Consider the following 7,974-nt stretch of genomic DNA (forward strand, 5'->3'; position numbering starts at 1 on the left):
GAAAAATATTCTACACGGAACCCTCTTAAAATATTTTATCAACTTTGGTGCTAGCATCTAATCCTAGTCCATAGTGTGTAGTGTCCATTGCTTTTGAGTATGAGTTCAATATTGGGTTTCAATCAAAATAATTACATTGCATAAAGATCATTAACATAGAAATATTTATTTTATATGTGTTCTTTAATCCTTTGTCACCTACAATGACATGTGTATGCTTCTCTTTCCATGTTTCCTATATTTTATGATACCTATAATATTATTGGATTGCTTGCACACAAGAATCTAGTAGAAAAAGGAACCAAAGGTCGTAATGGATATTTTGAGACAAAAGAGAAAGAACTAATGAGTGACTAAAATTTTATTGCAATGAATGAATTTAGTACATATTTATTGTGTCATAAGGCATTCCCCTTCCAAAACAAATCCCCTCGTGCAAAGATTGGATTCTTCTTCACTGTTGATTTGAATTTCATACTTCTTTGGCGATGTGGAAATATATCTTATCCTTCGTTCTTAGGGCATGGCTCTAAAAACCCTCATCAACTAAGGTTGGTTATGTGCATCAACAACCCTTCCAAAACCGCACTCAGCCACCCAACTCGCATTCACCGTGCATCCAACAGAGCTCAGAAACATGGCGTTAATGCTTTATCAATTGCAGAATCTTCCAAAGGATACTCATTCTGTTGTCAATCTTTTGCTCCCAAAACAAGAGATAACTTCCTGTTTCCTTTCCCTATAGGTTTATTTCACTTTTTATTTTGTTATGCTTTAGCACTAATCCCTTCTTTACTTTTGGGGGTTTAAATAGACACAAATGGAGAAAAAGATATAGGCTTGTAGTTGCAAAGGTAATTTCAAAAATTTCGGGTTTATTTTATTATCAAGTGGGCTTTCCTTCCTTATTCTAAGCAACTCAAACATAAACTAGTTTTAGTTGTGGGTTCTAGGTTTCCTTGTTGTTCTCCTTGGATTTTGATTTCTGACATATTACAATTCTCTAGCATGACTAGTGTTCCAAGTTACAACTAAATATTTTCTTACTATTTTCTACAAGTCAAAACTGATTTTCCATGGCTACCTTGAGTTCGAGTTCCAATTTTTCTATGTTATTTCTAAAAGCCTTCAAAGTGATGGATAAGGATTTTAGGTTGCGTCCTTTAATAGATTTATTTTTTAGTGGAACTACTGCAGTAACTTTCGTGAAACACGTAAGGATTAAGACATTTTGGCATGCACTCTTTTTCTTTATAAATAGACTATAGACACTATTTGGTTTTTAACGTCGAGGGTAGTATAAATTTTGAGAGTGAAAAAGTGATTTTGAATGAGTTTGTGAGTGCAGTGGCCGATTTTGTAGTTAAATCTTGTTTTGCATTTCCAGTCCTCCTATTATTCCTTTTGTCTTACATATCTTCACTTATGAGCTTGTTCTTAATTGGGATAATATTCACCTCTGCCAAGGGCGTCTATTTTTAGACATTTCTTCATGGTGATTTCCAAAGGGATTTTCATTTAATCTAGATTTTCATAAATATTTTAAGCTTGTATCAGTCGTTGTTCCTATGTGATATCATTTTATTTTCCATGAGAACCATCTTAGAATACTTATTCTGTGAAAACCAATGTATATATTACTCCTAAAACACCATAGAAAAATATAACATGCAACATATATGAGGTGCTAGCATCACTTATAAAGAAATTCGTTGAAAGTATCGGATATTCAAATAACCATCAATTAAGAATCAAAGACCACTAAACATTGTGGAAAATTCAAACACTACAATTTTTACAAGCCTTCTTTATTTGACTCTATGTTCTTAACCCAAAGAAAAAAAAAAGATACACATAGAGAAAAAGAGGTTATTCAAATGAGCATAAGTCTAGAGACATTGAACCTACAAAATACTAAAAAAACAACACAATAACTTGTTGTTAGAACCATATCTATGTTTACGACTCTAGCTGGAACACTTTCATGCATCTTTCAGTGCATCACATGCGTATATCACCATTGGGTTTATTTTGTGCATTTGAATACATCAATAAAAAAATTTGTGTGTCCAAAGAAGCTATCATTTTATCGTTGAAGGCCTTAACTTCCTCGAAGGTGTTTGCAAAGATATCCAATGCATGTCGAAACATTGACCATCTCTCAAGATTAATCTCTTTAATTTTCACAACAGAAAGTATGTTGCTAATATAGCTTCCAACCATGCCATGCTCCTTCTACTTGAAACAAAATCACTTCTGAAAATTCTTCCCCTTCCTCGTTCGTGAGTGAGATAAGCTGGCCAACTTTACATTGCACAAATCTCACTAGTGCCCAATGACTAGAGGGAGGAGAAAATTCAATACCTCTTAATTCTCCATGAAAATACTCATCGTTGTTTCTCTCTAGTGACTCATGGAAGGAACCCATGATTGGAGAAGACCGTGTTCACAAGCTAACCTGGATTTTCGATTATCTAGCCTGTTATAAATTACACTAAACATTTCCATAAACTTTATGAAGATTGTCCTTATTGATATAATTCATATATATGTCTAGAATACAGAGAGTTGGTTTAAATTTGGACAGCTAAAAAAAATGGCCTAGAGGTTTTAAGGGCATATTTTCCTATCAAATTTTCCTAGAATTAGGTAGAAATTTATTGGAATGATTAGTTTCATTTGTTAAATGTGCACAATCTAAATGCCTAAAATATTTTTTAGAGTGCTAAATTCATTTACACATTCAAAAACTACTAATTAAAATAAAAAGACACATCTCACCAAAAAGAAATTTTCCCAAGTCCAACAAAAAAATCCCAAACATATAAATCAAACAATTGTAAAAAGTAGACAGTCGCCAATTATAAGCAACAAAAAGTCACTGTACCACCTTTTAGAACCAATTCATCATATTAATTCTATGAAAACTAGAGGATCTATTACTATTAAAACACCATAACATAATATAGCATGCAACATATACAAAGTGCTAGCATCACCTACAATGAAATTCACTAAAAATATCATATGTCAAATAAGCATCATTTAAGAATACCACAAAAATAAAGGCTAGTATCAAAGATCCCATAATAAAATAAATTTAAACATTGTGATAAATTCAAACCCTACAAGTCTTTATCTGAGTATGTGTTCTTAACCCAAAGAAAAAAATGAATATAAACATGGAGAAAAAGAGGTTCTTTAAATGAGAAAAAATCTAGAGACATTGAACCTACAAAACACTACAAAATAAAAACACAAGAACTTGCTATTAGAACCACATATTTGTTTATGACTCTAGTTGGAACACTTTCCTATAACTTTCAATATATCACATGTGTGTATCACTATTGGATTCATTTTGTGCATTTGAATACATCAAGAAAATTTTGTGTGCATCCCAAGCAACTATCATTTTACCATTTAAGGCCTCAGCTTCCTCAAAGGTGTTTCCATACTTATCCAATGCATCTGACAACATTTCTCATCTCTCAACATTAATATCTTTAATTTCCACAACACAAATACCCTACTAATCTAGCTTACAACCATGCTAAATTTTGTATACTTGAAATAAAATTCCCCCTGAAATTTCTTCCTCTTCATCAGTATTGAGTGAGACGAACTGACCAACTTTACATTTCAGAAATCTAACTTGTGCTTGATGACCATATGGAGGAGTAACATTAAGAACTCTCAATTCTCCATGAAAATCCTCATTATTGTTGCTCTCTAGTGACTCATGGAAGGAGCCCATGACTCGAGAAGACCGTGTTCATGAGCTAACGTGGATTTCTAATTATCTGTCTTATTATAAATTGCACTAAACATTGTAATAAACTGTATAACGATGATCATTTTCGATATAATTAATATATATGTCTAGATTTCAGAGAGTTGGTTTAAATTTGGATAGTTAAAAAAATAGCCTAAAGGGTTTTAGGGCAAATTTTCCTATCATAAGTTAGAAATTTATTGTTATAATTAGCTTCATTTGTCAACTGTGCATAATCTAAATGATTAAAATATTTCTCAGAGCACTAACTTCATTTACACATTCAAAAACTACTCATTTAAATAAAAAGACATATCTCACAAAAAATTGTTTTTCCCATGTCCAACCAAAAACTCCAAAACATATAAAATCAAACAATTGTAAAAGGAAGAAAGTCACCAATTATAAGAAACAAAAATTTATTATACCACCTTTTACAACTGACTGCTATCTACGAGCCACACAGCCTTGAATGATATCTGTGAACCACACTACCTGGAATGATTCCTATCTGGGAATGCACCACACTACCTAGAATTACCCCAGTGGTGGTCCATTTATTTTTTATATTCTTAATCATTATTTAAAATGATAATAATAATTTGAAAATAAATGACCCATGGGGTGTACACCAGTTGATTTGTGTGGGGTTTAGTTCAGGTCACATATTCAAATCTCCTAGGGAGGGACTGAGGAATGGAAACCACTTTAGGGGAATAAAACTTGGCAAGGGGAAACATCTAAGAGGTGCATTCTACAATTCATAAGAGAGATGTGTAAGTTCTTCCATGCTCTAACTCAAGTTGACACATGTCTCTTTCAAAATAAAAATAAAATATACACAAAATTAAAAAACAATATAGTCTATAATAAAAATAGAAATCAATATACATATTTGGTTAGTTTCAATTAAAAGTATTATAAATTATATTATCTAAACATGTTATGTTTTCGAATTTTTGGTCAGAATCTCATGATTTTTTGTTTAGAAAATTATATTTTTGCTGTTTAAAATGATATTTTAACTACATATATGGGTTCAACACCCTACCCATAAGACACTCAGAATTGTGGAAAATTTACAACTCGAACTTATGATTCCAAGAAATTCCTGCCAAATTATAGATAAATTATACTAGAATAACTTTTTCACTTAAATATTAATATAATTTTACATCAATTAAAAAAATTATATTTAACTTGTAAATATTTCAATATTTACCTTATAAATATTTTAATACAAGATTTAAAATTACCAATGTGATTTTCATTGTAGTCATGATAATTGTCATTTTACTTGTTCTGGGGATTGCCACATCCCATGTCATTTTGTTGGTATCATCTCAACTGGTATTAGCAAGCTTCATATTCAGGAATATCTGCAAAACAATCTTTGAAGCAATAGTGTTTGTGTTCGTTATGCATCCCTTGGATTATGGTGGTTGATGGATTGTTGATAGTGTTGAGGTAAGGGTAGAAGGTTGAGGGTAACCAACATTGTTACTCTTTAATTACCCACAATCATTTCTCTTTTATGGTCATGTTGTAGAGGAGCTCATCTTGCCCAATTTTGTTTCTGCTAGTGAGTACTTTGTTTTGTTGTAGATAATTGTATAAGAAATGAACATCTACATAATAATTTTATCCAAACTCACCACTTGCAAAAAAAACATGTGACAACAGTCAATAATTCATTTCCAATATATTATCCACATAAACTAAGGTACAATGACCACTAAAAAGTTCTTTCTTCTATTCTACTCTTTACTATATTATTTAATATTTACTTTACAACATATTATGCCATCGATATTTATAATCCTCTCATTTCATAATAAAAAAGTTCAATATCAATATACACAACATAACCACTTGATGAATAAAATCAACAATTAAACATTATCAAATTAAAATCACCCACTCAAAAAAAAGTTGTAGATAATAAAAATCTGATGTTTCGAAGAGAAGAACAGTTTAAACTCATGAATAGCTCATCCATCAAATATAAGCTCAATATAGGGATTCTATCAATGAATAAAACAAACTTGGAAGAAAGTAAGGTATTCAAACTTACAGATAAAAACCTACACATAATTACAAAACTAGGTTAGGATAGTTAATACATAAAGGGGTATGTGACATATGGGATTATTCTCAATTTCATTATATATGCAAAGTATTTGACAATGCTAGTAAAGAATGAAGCTATGACATTACGATTTACTGTTTTTTGTTTTGAAAGAAAGTTTTATCATTATTGATTTTTTATTTATTATTGAACAAATAATCATAGATTACCCAAAGCACTTGTAAAACATATATAAACTCCATCTATCCCTACAAAATTTGTTAATACTTACAAACATATTACAATAATTTTTTATTTTTTTTTAATAAGAAATAATATAGTAACCTGTTTTTTAACAATTTTAAAATGATCGTTATAAATAACTATAATAAAATTTTCAATATAAAATAAATTTCTAATATATATTATATATAACATTCACCGAATTTATCTAACGAAGAAATATCAATTAATACCATACATGTTAATTACTTTTAAATTTCTTAATCTTATAAATATTATTTATTTTTGTAATTATTAGTGCATCATGAAGTGTTCTGTAACGACATAGATTATCAGTGCTCATTAACTTAGTGTGAGAGATACAATAACAAATTAAAAAACTAATAATAATAATAAAAAATACCCGATAGAAATAATATATTTTAATTTTCAGCATAATTTTACATTTATTTTATATAGAAATATGGAAGTAAAGAAAAAAAATTGTAATCTTTTCGGTGATTAATATAGAATTGTATGTGAAAATAATATAATTCATTACATAATATGTAATTCATCTTTATGTGCGTGAGAATTTTCAATATTCTGACTCATGATCGCATTCACTAAAAAAAGTGACCTTATCCACATACCTAATCGGATTGAAATATTTGTATTTCAATGGATCTGGGAATTACATGAACTGGTCTATAATTCCGTTGGTTGATAATAGACTCTGATCAATAATACATGTGACATTCTTAATCAAATTATAAATATCCATCCCCAAAAAAAGTATGGTGGTATGTAATAATTAAAATAGATATATATTAATAAAATAATTAAATTTTACCATTATTTATAAATAAAATATGGAAGTGTATGTAAAAATAATATAATTGATATGACATAATGTGTGATTCATCCTATGTTTACCTAGCATATAATAATTAAAATAAATATATATTAATAAAATAATTAAATTTTCCTATTACCCATAAATAATATATTTCAATGTCTGTTATGCTATGTTATGCTAGCTATTTATATAGTGACAGAGAAACATATTTGGACTATTTCTCGATTTGTGCGTGTCATCTTTTGACCACGGGCGATTTTAATCTTCTCGTATCATTATAATTTGGGCCTTTTCTCGATTTGTGTGCAAGGCCCATGTTACATATTTGGACTATTTATAGATTTGTGTGTGTCATCTTTTGGCTAGACACCATGTTAATCTTCTATGTATCATTATAATTTGGACTATTTCTCGATTTGTATGTGGGGCCATGTTAATGTTCTATATATCATTATAATTTGGACCATTTCTCGATTTGTGTATGGGGCCATGCTAATCTTCTTTGTATCATTCTAATTTTATCAGTTTATATATATATATATATATATATATATATATATATATTTTTTTTTTTCTTTAGTTTAAAAAGTTTAATATGGATTTTCCATATAGATTTCCATTAATTGGTTTTAAGTGAAATTTGTAATTAATTCAGTTTTTTATTTGGAGTTTGTTAAATAATTAAAACAATTAATGTTAACAATGTAATTATCTAAATAAATTTAATTTTACCGCTCATGCAGTTGTGTAAATGCTAAAAAAAACCTTTATATGAAAATGGTGATAATGGTGATTTCCCTAGAAGCTTAGTGTAAAGACAGTAATTTTTGAATTTGGAGAAATAAAAATTCCAATCCCTTGCTCTATATAAAAAGAAATCTTTATATCAGAATGGTGATTACGGCTTGATGTAAAGACAGTGATTCATGTATTAGTATGTGTGATTCAATTTCCTATTTCTTTATGCATTTCTTTTTAAATTGAAAATTAGTAGCTCGAAATACCACTGGACAGTGATTCATTTGTTAGGGTGTGTGATTCAGTTGCTAT

The 7,974-nt window shown here is 29.3% G+C and overlaps 1 pseudogene; it reads right to left on the bottom strand.

Moving 5' to 3' along the window:
- Positions 1 to 7,376: 7,376 nt before the first annotated feature.
- Positions 7,377 to 7,467, bottom strand: LOC149261657 (U6 spliceosomal RNA; annotated as a pseudogene).
- Positions 7,468 to 7,974: the final 507 nt, after the last annotated feature.

This window comes from Pinus tabuliformis, chromosome 6, assembly GCF_031772625.1.
Source record: "Pinus tabuliformis cultivar Carrire ecotype Pingquan chromosome 6, CPIR1, whole genome shotgun sequence".
Lineage (NCBI taxonomy): Eukaryota > Viridiplantae > Streptophyta > Pinopsida > Pinales > Pinaceae > Pinus > Pinus tabuliformis.